Source organism: Canis aureus, chromosome 30 (genome assembly GCF_053574225.1).
Source record: "Canis aureus isolate CA01 chromosome 30, VMU_Caureus_v.1.0, whole genome shotgun sequence".
NCBI classification, from domain to species: domain Eukaryota; kingdom Metazoa; phylum Chordata; class Mammalia; order Carnivora; family Canidae; genus Canis; species Canis aureus.
In genome coordinates this window covers 34,646,504-34,662,499 of record NC_135640.1, presented here as the reverse complement: position 1 = coordinate 34,662,499, position 15,996 = coordinate 34,646,504, and the positions used below count along the sequence as shown (strand labels likewise).

The 15,996-nt window shown below is 41.7% G+C and overlaps 1 long non-coding RNA gene across 1 annotated transcript in view; it reads left to right on the top strand.

Annotated features, from left to right (window-relative positions):
- Window positions 1-14,841, top strand: part of LOC144301902 (uncharacterized) — a 34,776-nt gene extending 19,935 nt beyond the window's left edge. The window contains exon 3 of the long non-coding RNA XR_013368805.1: window positions 12,017-14,841. This is a non-coding gene — a long non-coding RNA (uncharacterized LOC144301902). The remainder of the gene's footprint in view (window positions 1-12,016) is intronic.
- Window positions 14,842-15,996: the final 1,155 nt, after the last annotated feature.

The window sequence follows — 15,996 nt, the reverse complement described above, 5'->3', positions numbered from 1 at the left end:
CACAAATATTTATATATAAAATATGCATATACATTTGAAGTTTGGGATCATTCTAACTATTTGAACACGACCTAGTGGTATAATATTTTTCTACATGATGTTTGATGCCTGCCTTGAAATCTCTATGTGCTTTCCCATAATTTCTGTACTTAATATTCTTGTACTTTCAGATAGTTTGCATTTCTGTCATTTTTATCATATTATAATATACATGCTTTTACATATAACTATAGATAGCATATATTCATGAAATTGTATTTAAAGATTTATTTATTTATTTAGAGAGACAGAGCAAGCCGAGGGAGGGGCAGAGGGAGAACGAGAGAATCCTCAGACTCCCCACTGAGCGTGGAGCCTGCCATGGGGCTCATCCCAGGACGCTGAGACCATGACCTAATCTGAAACCAAGAGCCATCCAGATGCCCCTGAAATAGATATACTTTTTAAAAACAACATGTATGTCTCTTAGTTTTTAAAACAGATGGTCAATTAGTATTTAATTTTTTGATATGTCCTTGGGCTTTTCACTGCCATGTTTTCAAAGATCTCACTAGAATTAAAAATATTAATTATGCCTATTAATTATTTGGGGGGAGAATTTTCCTTTTTATACTTTCATCCCAGAATATGATTTTTTTCTTACTTGATTCAGGTCTTCTTATCCATCCTCAGGTTAAATTTTGTTCTTATCTCTGCTATTTCCAATCACTTGTTTCTTTCTTTGCAATACGTACACATTGCCATTTGTCTTTGTAAAAAATGTTTGCATTGCTGGGACTTTCAGAACTGTGTTTGAAAACAGTGGCTACAGGAGGTCTCATGTCTTTTTTGACATCAATATGAATATCACGAGTGTCTCAGCATTGAAGCTGGGCAGCTGAAAGTGGGTGATCATGGTCTTCATCATCTTAAGGAATATTGATGTCTACTCCTAGTTGATTGGAAGACCCTGAAAAAGTCAATATTAGATATTGACAATTGTCAAATACATCTTGTCCTCTAATGTGCTCATAGCCCTGTGACCCTTTTCTTCTGAACAATGCAGTGAAGTGGTTTGGGATTTCTGTAGCACGGTATCCTTCCATTCTTACAACAAATTCTTCCTGGTTACAGGGCAATGTTTGTGGAATACATTTCCAAGTGACATTGCCAATATTTTACTGAGAACTTTTTGTCTAGAATCATAAGGCAGATGGGTCTGTATTTTTATTTTTATGTGAGGGCTGGCATAAACAAATGAAAAGGCTTCCATCTTTCTTGGCAAGAAATGTTAGACAATTACAAAATCTTCTACACAAATATTAAATCGTTATGTTGTACATCTGAAACAAATATAGTGTTATATGTTAATTATACCTCAATTAAAAAAGAACTTGGAAAGAACCAAAATGTCCATCGACAGATAAATGGATAAAGAAGGTGTGGTATATATATACTATGGAATGCTACTTAGCCATCAGAGAGGATGAATACTTATATTTGCATTGAAGTTGATGGAACTGGAGGGTATTATGCTGAAATAAGCCCATCAGAGAAAGACAATTATCACATGGTTTCACTCATATGTGAAATATAAAAGTGCAGAGGATCATAGGGGAAGGAAAGGAAAACTGAATGGAAAGTCATCAGAGAGGGAGAGAAGCCATGAGAGACTCTCAGCTCTAGGAAACACTGAGGGTTGCTGGAGGGGTGAGAGGTGGAGGATGGGGTCACTGGGTGATGGGCATTAAGGAAGGCATCTGATGTAATGAACACTGGGTGCTATATGCAACTGATAAATGGTTGAACACTAAATCTGAGATGAATGATGTACTATATGTTGGCTAATTGAGTTTATTTTTTAAAAGATTTTTTTTATTTCAGAGAGAAAGAGTGAGAGAGAGAGAGAGCGGGGGGAGCAGCAGAGGGAGAGGGAGAAGCAGACTCCTCACTGAACAAGAAGCTTGATGCAGGACTTGATCCCAAGACCCTGAGATCATGACCTGAGCTGAAGTCAGATGCTTAACCTATTGGGCCACCCAGGCACCTCAGCTAATTGAATTTAAATTAAAAAAGAAAAAAGAAGCTAAAAAAATTCTCTTCTACTTGTGTCTTCATTCAACTTTTCTACATCTCATATTTTCTTTAAGAATCAGAAAATTTAGGGGCTCCTGGGTGACTCAGTCTGTTAATTGTCTGACTCTGTGCATGTTTCTTTTCTATTCCCAATTTTCAATGATATTTGGTATAATTTGATTATTTCACTATCTAAGGGAAGGTATCTCTCACTGTGGTAGTTTTGGTGAGAAGGATATATTATTCCTGATGTAATTGTGCTTATTCCCTTGCCTTGTTTCATTCTTATGTAAAGAATCTTTTCTTTCCCCTAGCAAGTTTTTTTTTTTTAAATAGATTATGTTTTCTTTGCTTTTTGTCTCTAGTGATTTTGTTTTAAATTCTACTCATAATTTACCTTAGGCTGTTAAAATGCTCATATCAATATTTAAGTTGTTAAAATGCTTAAGTTGTTAAAATGCTCGTATCAATATTTATGAAAACTGTCAACATAAAAAATCAAGTACTGTTTATTATGAGCTTCTATGTAAAATGAGAACATAAATAGTCTTTTGTTGCATGTTATATTCATTGCCACTTCCCAATTTCTCTTGGTTTCATTTATAACTTTAGAGTGGTGTTATTTTTAAAGAATTTTATTAATGTGTTACAGTGTTTCTCTCTCAGTAAGTTGAAGTACATCTTTAACAAATATATTCAGAGATGGTTGTGTGCTTTTGGAAACATATTTAAGTTATCTCATATATAAATGACAACTTTTGGGGCACCTGAGTAGCTCAGTGGTTGAGCGTCTGCCTTTGGCTCAGGTTGTGATCCCGGGGTCCTGGGATGGAGTCCTACATCGGGCTCCCTGCAGGGAGCCTGCTTCTTCCTCTGCCTGTGTCTCTACCTCTCTTTCTCTGTTTCTCATGAATGAATATATAAAATATTTAATAAATAAATAAATCAATGACAACTTTTGGGGCCATTGGATTCTTGGTTAACATCTCTTCCCTTCAAAACTTGATGGATATTGTTTTAAAACTTTGATGATACAATTTGAAGTACTATTGTATATGCTTCAGAATTTTTTAGAAAGATTTATTTATTTGAGAGAGACAGCAGGGGGGAGGGCAGAGAAGGAGGGAGAAACCTTAAGCAGAATCCACAGAGAGTCCAGAGCCTAACTCTCGGGGCTGGATCTCATGACCCTGAGATCATGTTCTGAGACAAAATCAAGAGTTGGATACTTAACCCACTGAGCTACCCAAGCGCCCATCAGAATTTTTTTTAATATTCTGAATGCTGATCAAATTCTTTTTCTATCTTTGAAATTAACAACAACAGCAAAGTGTCTCTCTCTTCCACTGACTTTGCCTGGAACCCACATTTTTTTTTTTTTTCAGCCAGCTTGTGTTATGTAGCAGGTCAGTCTAATCCATAGAACTGAGGAAGAGTCAACACTTTTTGCAGCAATAATTACAAGGTCCTTCATGAAGCTAGAATGTGATGTAGAGACCACTTCACTGAGAGTGAGATATCACATTCCAATTTTGGGTTTGTCAGTAAATGCCATGTGAGGTCCCAGGTGCTCATCTGTGACACGGGTATCAGAGAAGTTTCTTTTTTTTTTTTTTTTTGAGAAGTTTCTCTTCCAATCCTCAGAATTAGTGAAGACATTCAACATAAAGAGGTAAATTCATTTGCTGTATTAGCATTAGAATCACTTTTTAAAAAATGAACCTGTTTATGTTTTCAGCCAAGGGAAAAAAAAAAAAAGCTTTATGGTGGGAAAATACTAGATAGAACTAAGAAGGTGTTTATATATTGTGGTGGGTGGAATTATGGCTTCCCCAAAATGTCCCACATCCTAATCACCAGAACCTGTTGCATATATCACCTTACATGTCAAAGGTGAATAAAGGTTGCTGTTGGAATTAATCAGCTGACTTTGACAGGGAGGTTATTCTGGATTATCCCTTGTGGGTCAAAATGTGATCAAAAGTTTCCTTAAAAGTGAGAGAAAGAGACAGAAGAGGAGGCCAGAGCGATGCACTGGAGAAGCACTAGACCTACCATTACTGGCTTTAAAGACAGCGGAAGGGGCCATGAGCCAAGGAAGCTTCTGAAAGATGAAAAATCATGGGGACACATTCTCTTCTTAGAAAGGAACACCACCCTGCCAAACCCTGGTTTGGCCTAAAGACACCACAGACTTCTACCCTTCAGAATTATAAGAGAATAAATTTACATTGTTTTAAGCCACTAAATGCACGGAAATTTTGTAAGCAGCCATCAGAAACAAATATGCATGCATTACTTCTGTGATCCTCACAACCCTTTGCTGTAGATGGTGTTGCCTCATTTTACAGATGTAAAAGTGGTGGATCGGAAAGTTTTGAAAGATTTCCCAATAAAGCAGGATTTACTCAGGATTTAACCACAGAATTAACCAATTTAAAATCCACTGCAGTGTTTCTACATTATTTTCTAGGAAATTCTTTGGGGGTAAGGATTTAGTAAGAACATGCCCTCATAGATTCCTTGTAAAGGTCTATTTTCCAGCATACTTAATCCAGAGTGTATGCCCTGGTGGTCCTTAGGCATGAGATTAGCTCATCATTATTAGCCATTCACATAAGGACCATTCATTGGTGTCAGATACTGGAAGGGAATAGTTAAGTTGGGGATGTCTTCACTCTCTTCTGCTTCTCAGGCTCAGGACACCCTCATCTCAGGCCAGAGTAACTATGACCACTGCCTACTGGCCTCTGACATGGGTCTTTGACATGGCAGCCAGAGTGATCTCTCAGGAATACAGATCTAATTAGTTCCCCATCCACGCTTTAACTTGCTTCCTCACTCATGCACTCTCCTTGCCTGGTGTCACTCATGCCTTCCAAATATAGCCCTTCTTGCCCAGCATAAAGAATCTCATTTTCCTCTTTCCATCCCCCATTAGGTTAGAAGGTCTTTCAGGTTGCTGGTGGGTTCCTGGAGTTCAGTATCTTTCTTGGCATGCAATAGTTGCTCAGTAAAAGATCCATTTAATGAGGGGCACCTGGGTGGCTGAGTCATTTGAGCATCTAATTCTTGGTTTTGGATCAGGTCATGATCTCATAGGTCATGGGATTGAGCCCTGTGTTGAGCTCCATGCTCAGGGCAGAGTCTGCTGGAGGTTTTCTCCCTCTGTGCTTCCCGCTACTTGCGTGTTTTCTTTCTCTCTCTAAGAATTGAATATATAATTTTTTTTTAAAGACCCACTTAATGAGTGGGACATTCACTCAAAGGGTCTTTCAAATCCTATTTAAATAAAGTCAAATGCTTGGTATCTCAATTTCTGATTAAGTTTAACGTCATTTTGCCATCATGCATCAATTCCCAGCAACAATTATTTTGTGTGTGTATCAAAGGAAGAGTGCCCTAGAACTTTGTCATGAAAGTCAGATGACATTGGTAAGATTATCTCTAATATTGTACTCAAGAATGAGATAACACTGAGGCCCTTTCATTCGTGCAAGCCACATCAAAGAGAAGCACAGTGAGGAATCTTACAACATGGAGCAAGTTGGTTTCAGAATTCACGGAGCATCCACTAGGCCAGATGACTCAGTGGCTGGGCCTCAGCAGGCTGCTCACTGTTGCTCAGCTTCACCAACCCTGTTTGAGAATGGGGATAGCACCCCACTTAGGAGGTTGGTTTTCAGTTTAGACATTGTGTGTGGAGGTGCTTGATGATGGTTCTGGCACCCACAGTCCTCCTTTGCTCCTCAGACTTGGAGTCACTTTGGCAGAACCAATGGGACTGTTGGCTCCCGGGATTGAGAAGGCTGGGGGCCCACTGGGTCTGAGAGAAAGAGGAATACTGAGTTCCCAGGAGAGGCACCAACAAGGTGAGCAAACAGTAAACCTTTCCTGAGGAACACGAGAGCACTCATTCCTGGAGACATCAGGTCATGGATGTGAGCTTTCTCCGAAAGGACCTCAACATTGTATATGAAACACCTGGTGACTTAGAACTAGCAGACATAACAATATCTGTATATTGAGCTTCTGGAGAGGAAGTCGGGACTCTTTCATACTGTGCACGATTATAGTGAGAGCATCTGCTCCACCAGACACAAAGATCATGCTGTTTTATGTTTTTTACAGATTTATAATGACCATTGGAAAAGCAGTTGACTCCAGAAAATGTTAAATGATGCTGCTGTTTTGAACATGTCGGGACCTCAGTCTTTTCCAAGTGGCCTGGGTCGCATTTTTGTCCTGTGTCCTTGGAAAAGCTCACTCTCGAGGTGGTCAAATATGGGAAATTTTGTTTTCCATTTTGGCCCATAAGTCTCTCAATTCAGAGGTAATTAGGGCACTACTAAAGAGAATTGAATGGGAGTGCGTGGGTGGCTCAGTCTTCAGCTCAGGTCATGATCTCAAGGTCGTGTGGGATCCAACCCCACATCAGGCTCCCTGCTCAGCAGGGAGTCTGCTTCTCACTCTGCTTCTGCCTTTGTGCTCTCTCTCTCTTTCAAATTAATAAATAAATAAAATCTTTATTTAAAAAAAGAATTGAATGAATTATGGTGTGAATTTGGTTTGAATGTCTAAATGGACACATAGTATGCGTTTCCATCTCAGTGTGGGCTAACAGGTGGTGAGCATGTGGGTATGAAGACAAATGGCTCTTGTCCTGGATTGAATTGTGTCCTCACAACGTTGAAGCCCTAGTCCTCAGTGTCTGTGACTGTGGCCTTACTTGGCAGTGGAGTCCTTGCAGATGATCCAGTTAGGTCATTAGGGTGGGTCTAATCCACTGTGATTACTATCCTTATAAAGAAAAATAAAAAAAGGAGGATATTTGGACACAGAGACAGAAAACATGAAGGGAAGATGATGTAAAAACACAGGGAGAACACCATCTATGAGTCAAGAAACATTGGAGACTACCGGAAGCTGGGAGAGGGGCCTGAAACAGGTTCTTCCCTGCATTGCTCAGAAGGACCCAACCCTGTTGACGCTCTGGTCTTAGACCTCCAGCCTCCAATGCTGTGAGACAGTACATTTCGGCCCGTTAAGCTCTCTAGTTTTGGGTACTTGTTACAGCAGCTCCAAGGCACTAATACAGCCATTTCTTGTCCAGTTCATCCATTTGGTTTGAACACTGTAACTATGGTTAATTCTCAGTCCAGTTTCACCCCAACCAATGGAGTCACTGATCTCTTGTCTCACCGGCTGCACCAGGGGGATAGGGCCATATCGCACAGCTGAGTTACTCGTGAACCAAAATAAGAAGAATTTTATTGGGAAGTTCTTGTAGAGGTGACTCTCCCTCAGGTTGCTTGGGCAACTGCTGGTAGAGCGCGGTTAACTGAGTTCTGATTTCTTTCTTCTCTCCTGACACTTTGTTCTTTACAGACTATACTTCCCCCTACATGCCTCATTATGGAAACCAGCAGGGCCCCGAGGGCCCCATAAACACATGACACACATTTTGACTTTACTACCTCTAATTTTTCCACAGTATGATATATTACGTATGACAAAAATTTTACTTTGTGGTCTTCTTGACAAAAGAACAATGTGCTGTGTTTAATTATGCTCTGTCCAGACAGGTTTCTCTTTCAAAATAATTTCCCTGAATCTTATGGAAAAGCCTGCTTTGCGGTGAGTGGGTGGATTCCAACCAGCAATGCCCCCCCCACAAAAGATTTTCCAGGCCTGGATTTCACAGTCGATATATGTGCTGGGGGACCACAGGGGACATCTCCCGGGCTTTCTTTGGTAGTTTGCTGAAGTCCTGCCAATCAAACACCCGAAACTAAAAGTTGAGGATGCAAGAAGGAACAAGGGGAGGGGAAGTGAGGGAAGGAAGGGGGGAGCGAGGAAGAGAAAGAATAGAAGAGAGTGAAAGGGAGAAAAGGAGAAAGAGAAAAACACGCTGATAGCAGGAGCGGACCTCCAGAGGCCACTCGGCAGGTTTTGTGTGTCTGTCGGGGGCCGTGATATCTATCTGAGGCCACGCCAAGCCCATTCTCTGCACCCAGATGACGATTCTATACCACTGTGGATATGCCAGTTTTAAAAGTACGATGAGACTGATAGTGATACCGCATTAAACACATCTCCTATTGATTCCTTCTAACCTTGCAAACCGAGCTGTGCGCGTTAAGTACCTCTTACTGCAGCCTGGCTGATGAGACCGCAGATGCTGGCTGCGGGGCTGAATTTCCTCGGAGGTCAGCAGACGGGGCAAGTGGGGGGTGACCTGGGAAGCAGCTTCTGGCCCAGGGACTACTTGCCCTCCCTGCCCTCAAATTCAGCTCGAGGACACATGTCCGGGCAAGTGTGCATCACCGAGACATTAAATCGGGCCTGACAGCCTTGCTACCCACCGAAGAACCAGCCTCACCAATGTGTGTGGCTCAGTGAAAACAGGAAGTTCAAAACAAATCACCATGTGATTCATGGTTTATCAGGTCCATCTTTTTCAACACTTGTTTTCTCGAAGTTATGGTTTCGTTTCAAATTAAAAAAAGAAAATAACAGTCATTTCATCTGCTCCTCTCAGATGTGTCTGCCTGAAGGCCTTTGTCCGGATGATTCTGCTCGCGGTGTGCGGATGGTGGACCCAGAGCAGGGAGGGGACAGCGACGGTTGCCATCTCCGAGACTGGCATCAATGCTGTCCAAAGATCCCACCGTCAGGGCGAGTGCAAAAGAAGCAGCTGCTATAGTCAGCCACCAGGATGCAAACTCTGCTTCTTATTTCCAAGACCCCAAGGCTAATGTTTTGGGGGTGATAAAACCTGGGGTAAGAATTAGCAGTTAGGATGTATTGTATAGAGGGGCACCTGGGTGACTCAGTTGGTTAAGCATCTGACCCTTGGTTTCAGCTCCGGTCATGATATCAGGGTCCCGAGACTGTGCCACCTGGGCATGGAGCCTGCTTGGGATTCTCTCTCTCTTTCTGCCTCGGTCACCTCCCCGCCCCCCCACCGCCGCCACCAATAAAAAAATTTAAAAAAAATTTTAAAAATTAAAAAAAGTATAGTATTTAATAGGTCCTCATGAAAAGAGGACTATTTTTTTACTTTTTCTGTTATTATTATTGCTAATACCACAATAATTTAAATTTTCACCTGCTAGTCTAGATGGTTCCCCTATCTGTGGACAACAATCTGGATTTAGTGGGGTCCAGAATTCACCTTAGAGGAGGCAGGAGGAGTCTGCTGCCCACTTTGGGGCATTTGGAGAGTGTTAGGAAGTTCTTTTTTCTTTTTTATTTATTTATGATAGTCACACACACAGAGAGAGAGAGAGAGAGAGGCAGAGACACAGGCAAAGGGAGAAGCAGGCTCCATGCACCGGGAGCCCGACGTGGGATTCGATCCCGGGTCTCTAGGATCGCGCCCTGAGCCAAAGGCAGGCGCCAAACCACTGCACCACCCAGGGATCCCGTGTTAGGAAGTTCTAAATACGTCCTGCCCAGACTGGCTTCTGGCACTAGAATCCTTTCCATCATCCTTTAGGTTAGCACAGGATGCCCTGCTTTACTCCCTGTCAGGGGCCTGAGGAAGGGTCAACATCACTGGATTATAAAGTGTGAGACTCCAGGGGCATGTCTGTCTTGCACATGTTTCCCGCCGAACACACAGCATTATGTACTGAATAAATGAATGAATGAATGAAGGCCAAGGTTCTCTTCAGCATCACTTTTCCTCCCAACATGCTCATCCCAATGCTTGCATAGGAAGTGATCTGGAACTGCTTGCTTCATTTATTTAGGTTGAGTGGAAAATATTTGCACCCGAATTCAAAGTAGGATTCATAAAAACTTGTTTCATGAAGGGTAGGTAAGTCAGATGGGAGATGGGGAAGAAAATCGAGAGATATCTATGACATTGGGGACCTTTTGGATGGACGCTTTGGGATTGGGATTTGAATGAGCCGTGAAGGAAAGTGGGATGAGGACACAAGGCATGGGAAAAGAGGAGGAGGTAGGAGAGGTGTCTCAAGAGCAAGGTGGTAGCTGCAGGCAGTTTGGAATCTGCAAAACGGTGGGTGTGGTACAAATGGACAGTGCATTCATGCACGTGGGATGTGTGTGTGCATGCATGAATGTGTGCGGTGCAGCTGTGATGTATGTGTAGCAGAGGTGCAAAGTGTGTGTGTTGCGGATGGACAGTGCAGGTGCATGGTGTGTAGGTGAGTGGCTTTCTGCATATGGTTAGTTATAAGGGTTTCATGGGTTAGAGATTCATGGTGCGGCTGTGTGGTGCAAGTTGTGGTGCGGCTTGTGTTTGCATGAGGATGTGTGCGTGCTGAGCGTGTGGTGTGGACATGTGATGTTTGCATACCTGATGCCAGTGTGTATTACTTATGAATAGTGCAGGTGTTTCATATGTTCCTGGGGTGTGTGTGAGTGTGCGTGCACACGTGGTGCCTGTGTGAAGTTCATGTGCGTGATGCAGGTATATGGTGTGCAGGTGCAGATATGTGCCAGGTGCAGACATATGTGCCAGGTGCAGATGAGTGTAGATGTGTCCCATGTACCACAGGCAGGGGTTGGAAACATTCGGGCCAGATGGCACGGGCCACTGGTCCTCAAGTGTGGTCCCTGCACCCGCAGCATCAGCGTAGCCAGAGAACTTGCTCGAAATCAGAGGTTCTGGGGGTGGGCTAACAACCTGGGGTATCACAAGCCCTCTAGGGGATTCTGATGCAGCTCAAGTGTGAGCATCACTGCCATATATCCATGTCCCCATTTGCTTTGAGCTTTCGCTTTATTATCGTGCTGGGTGTGTTTCTCTTCTTTATCCTGGTGTTGAGATCTTGGCAGTCACTCCCAACTTGAACGTAGAGGAAGACTGGAAGTCAGGGGCAGGAAATTGGCCGCTCTGTGCTAGTTGCAGGGTTGATGGTGTCATCTTTTCTTTAAGATGGAACATCTGTGCCTACTCAGGGTTCCTTTGGTCCTGGAGCACTGGCTTACTACAACTTCGGGAATTGAGAGTGGGCATTGCAATAAGAGAACCTTGGTAAAATTGTGGTCCTACCACTACTAAATGTGGGAACTTGGGAAATTGATCTGTATCTCTGAGTCTCAGGTGCTTTCCCTGTAGAATGGGAAGACTAATCTTATCTTACAGGGTTGTTATGAAGATTAAGTAGTATCTGTAAATCCCCTAGTGTCATGCTCACAGCACTATTCTTGGCCAGTTCAGTGTCAATTTCTCTTTTCGGGACCTCTTTTGCTTGACCAGGAGCTTGATAACAAATGAACGTCTTCTAGCTTTAGGGAATAGATTGATGAGATTGTTGTTATGGCTTTTGAATTCCTTGTCAGATACAGCTTTCCTAGGAGATAATTCAAAGAAAACTGGAAATTCTCTAGCAAGCGCATAATTCTTGCTTTGTGCAAGATTTAGCTCAATAGTGTTTGACCCATGTCATAGAGGTTCTCTGTCTTCTACGACACGTTATTTTCTCCAGCTATATTGAACCCATAGACACACAGAATAAATAGTTAGACTATAAGCCCAGCCCTGCTCTGGCTGTGTGATCTGGGACAAGTCACTTAACCTCTCTGAGACCCTTTTTCTTCCTTTGAAAACCAGGTTTGCAGTGATGATAAGGCACCGTGATAAATGGAAATCCCCTACTAAATGCCCAGCATACATAGGACCTTGGCTAATTGTTTTTTTAAATATATTGAATACTAAATACATACTCCCTTTGCCTACTCCTCCCTTCTAACTAACCTGGGTACCAGGTCCCCCGAGTTTTGATGCCTTTGGAAATAATATCCACCATGGGAGTGTCTTGGGTTCTTCTGATTTGAGTTTGGCCTAATGTGGAAGCAGGGCTTCCCTCAGCCTTTCTGATCCTAGTGCCATAGCTCCAGTGCAGAATTCTTTAGTCTCATGAGTGTAGATCAGAGCCCTGGAAGGCAACTGATAAATCTCTTTCTCAATCCCCTGATTTTGCAGCACAGGGAACTGATACCCAGAAAGGCGAGTGACACGCTGTGGATTCCATACCTGCTCAGCTGTGGGACTGAGATAAGGACCATTTATTCAACTCTTCAAGCCAATGGCTCTCTACCTATCTCTACTCTTCCATTTGGCCATCTGGAAGTATAAAGAAAGGACGTTCTACTGAGTGCAAGGAGCTAGATGGCCCTGCCTGGAGCAAGCCACTGTTTATCCTGGTGTTTGTGGCCTAACATCCAGTGGAGACAATACTCGTCCACAGACTGTTGAGGTTAGAGCAAAATGAGTAACAGGCATAGCTATTGTAATTGTGGGTTCTGGTGTTCAATAAGCTAAGCAGACTCTCTCTTCTTCTACTTCTGTCTTTTCAGCTCTTCTACTTCTCTATGATTTTCAAGTCAATTCTCAGATCTATAAGCCTGAGAAGTTTCTATCCGAGACTTTAACAATATTGGTTGAGGCTTGAATACTGCTGGCTTTAATTTTGGCTCCTTAATAAAGACCTTTCTTAGCAGGTACCCTAATCGGTTTGGAAGCTTGAAAGTGTGCTATTATAGAGGTGTGGGGAAATAGGCCTTCTTACTGATTGTTGGTGGAAGTGCATAAAGGCACAGCCTCTATGGAGAGAATTCAGTAATATTATGTATCCATACCTTGTAGCTGAATGATTCCACTTCTAGGATAAGGGGAAGCCAGCAAAATATGAACACAACAGCCTATTCATGTGGCATTAATTACAGTAGAAAAAGACTGGCAAAAACCCAAATGTTCATCACGAGGGGTTGAATAAACTATGCTACATCCACATAATGGAGTATTTATTACGTAGCTGCTAAAAGAGATAAAAGACTTTTATACTGTTATGGGGAAATCTCTGGGATATATTGTTAAGTGCAAAATGCGAGGTGAAGATCAGAATGTGTGAATGACAGCCTTTATCTAAGAAATGGGAGTATTTATTTGATATTTAATACATTAAAAATAGGACAAAAATGAAAGTTACTAAAAATGGTTAATTATAAAATAAGTAGGAAACAGAGTGGAAGCAATAGGTTTGGAAGCTAGATTATTAAAGATGCAACTTGTTTTATGCATATAGAAGCACACGCAAAAATTCTTTACCAAATCATAAAACAGCAGGTAAAGACAGCAATTCCTTCATTCAAAAACAGAACCAAATTAAATAAATCAACCTGAGTATTAATGCCACAAGAAGAAATTGTTTCAAATGATCTTTACTTGGCTTCGTTTATCTGGCTGTATAACTGCAGTGGGATATATCCTAAGGACAAATAGAACCGTGAAGGAATCTTAAGTTGCTTTGAGTAATCATATTGTTCATAATATGTTGCTAGGGTTATTCTGAAACTGTTTATGGTAAATTAAGATAAAGCACATAATATTATATTAATGTCGTTAAGAACCAAATTAGTTGACCAGAGAAAAAAAGAGAATCAAACAGAAAAAAAAAAAAAAGAAATTAAATAAAAACCTGTAACCCTAAGCTTGAATTGGAGACATTAGTACAAACTCCTGATGTATTTTTCTTGCAAATATTTTCTGACTTTACACTGGGAAGGCTTAGAACCAATAACCCTTACAGAAGCAAAGAGTTCCTTAGCACCCATACCCCAGTCTCCAACTACATTTCTCACTGAAACCAGGGGGCCTCAGAAAAGTTGCTTGATTTCAGATTGGGGCAGGAAATGTTCGAGAAGAGTTTCTAATGTATTGTCACACTAGAAGCAAGGAAGTTACCGAAGGCCGTTGGGCTGTGGCAAAACACAGCAGCCAAAATGCAAAGGTTCCTGCCAGCCAAAGATGGAAAAGCCATATCCAAGGATGGAAAGAAAAAGAATAATGTCTGCAATGTATTGAAACACATAGGATCTGCTAAAAATCCATGCATTCATAATAATATTTACAAAGTTGATGTGCTCCCTTTGTAAGATGCTAGGGACCCAACCCCTTATTCTGGAAATGAGCACGTAAGGGAATATAATCAAGCATTTAACTTCCCCTTCTGGATAGAGTTGTACCTTGGGATAACTAGATAGTTGAGGAAGTAAATTTCTTCTTTCTTAGTAGAATTCCAGTTCATAAATAAAGAATTAGGAGTTAGCCTATCACCACTTTGCTGCCCTCGATGAAATAATGGATCTATGCACCTGCGTGTGGGATTGTGTTAATGGTAGTGTAACCTTTCTCACGGATATTAGTTTTGTGATTGCTATCACTGATTGTGAAATGAACCGTTGTTGTCTTCTATTATGGAAATTACAGGGAGCAAGAGGAGGCGGTAGGTTTGGGGCTGGAATGCTCACCCATTGCATCAACTCCTGCAACTCTGACAAGTCAGCCAAGTCAGAGGTGCGGACGTCCTAAGACGCGCCTCTGGTTTCTGGGAATGCAGCAATCACAGAGGTTGTCTGACTTTGCTTCCTCTGCTACGTTGCTAATTCCCCGACACTTTTGCAGGTGGTTCAGAGCTGCATCTAGGCCACGGAGAAGGAAGCATTCCAGGGCTTACTGTGGTTTACATAAGACCACTCTTATTGAATCTTAAAACAAATTAAACCTGACCATATTTTATGACCTCGTGTTGCTCACTTGGTGTCAAGAAATAGACAGGGTCTTCTTAGTATTGTGAACAAACTCTGTCTTTTTTTCCGAAATACTCAATTCCTTTGATGGCACTATTGACCAAACTAAGACAGCACTGAGGGATCCCTGGGTGGCTCAGCGGTTTGGCACCTGCCTTCGGCCCAGGGCGTGATCCTGGAGTCCCAGGATCGGGATCGAGTCCCACGTTGGGCTCCCTGCATGGAGCCTGCTTCTCCCTCTGCCTGTGTCTCTGCTTCTCTCTGTGTGTGTCTCTCATGAATAAATAAATTTTAAAAAATCTTAAAAGAATAAAATAACATTGAGTTTTCAGTGCTGCTCCATGCACCTTTCCCCTTTCTCTGCCACTTTGCAAAAAAAAAAATCTAAGCCATCATCCCAACAGGAAGATGGGAGCTGACACTGGCCCCAGAACATCTGGCTGCAAGAATGCACCTCCAGCTATCACCACCAGCTCAGCTACTCTAAGCTTGGAGCCAGGCATGCTCCTTTCAGATGAATCAGTGCAAATCTGCTAGTATAATCATCTTGCTTTCTCTCAAAGCTTTGGGAACAAATTTGGTACATGGTTTTCCCACCCACAGTCCTCAATAATCATCCTTTTTCTGCCTATTTTTATTTTTCAGAGACTTCTAGGAGACTTAAAAGGTGGTTTCTTAAACTTGATCTGAATCACAGCTGGGAAAAAAAGATGAGTAGATGTTGGTTGTGGGTATGGTAACCATTTTGTTCTCTGCCAGACTTTGTTTCTGTTGTTGTAACAGAGAAGAAAATTAGCCGTCCACTTGTTTCAATGATTTCAGAATGTTTCATGGGAACCGTCTGCATGGAAGAGGTTAGGTCTTTCAAGATTTTTATTTTTTTACAGTAGAATATCCTTCTGTTTTGAAGATCACGGTCAATTGATGGCATTATCATTGTGCTACTTAATACAAAAATAAACATCAGAAGAAAGACATTTTTGTGACTTCATATTCGTTTACATTTTTTTTCTCAATTTTATTTTATTGCCCTCTGAGCACATGCTTGAATTCTTTCCTTTCCTACGAATGTTCTGTGCCTTGCACTACAGTCATTGGCCTTAGCTGTATCATCTGTCTTTCCCATTTCAGTGAAATCACTGGGTGTTGCAGTTTTTGATGGTTTTCATTTTGTTCTTAGCAGGTAAAAGTTCATTTTTGAACTGCATAGGGCTGTCTACACTTAATTTTCTTTCTTACTTGAAAATATTATTAATAATTGAGTTCTTTAGAATACTGGAAGATAGCTACTTGGGTATTGTCATCTTAGATTGTGCAGTGATAGGTAATGGGGAGAGTCTATCTTATTACGGATGTGCTCACACAATGGTATGT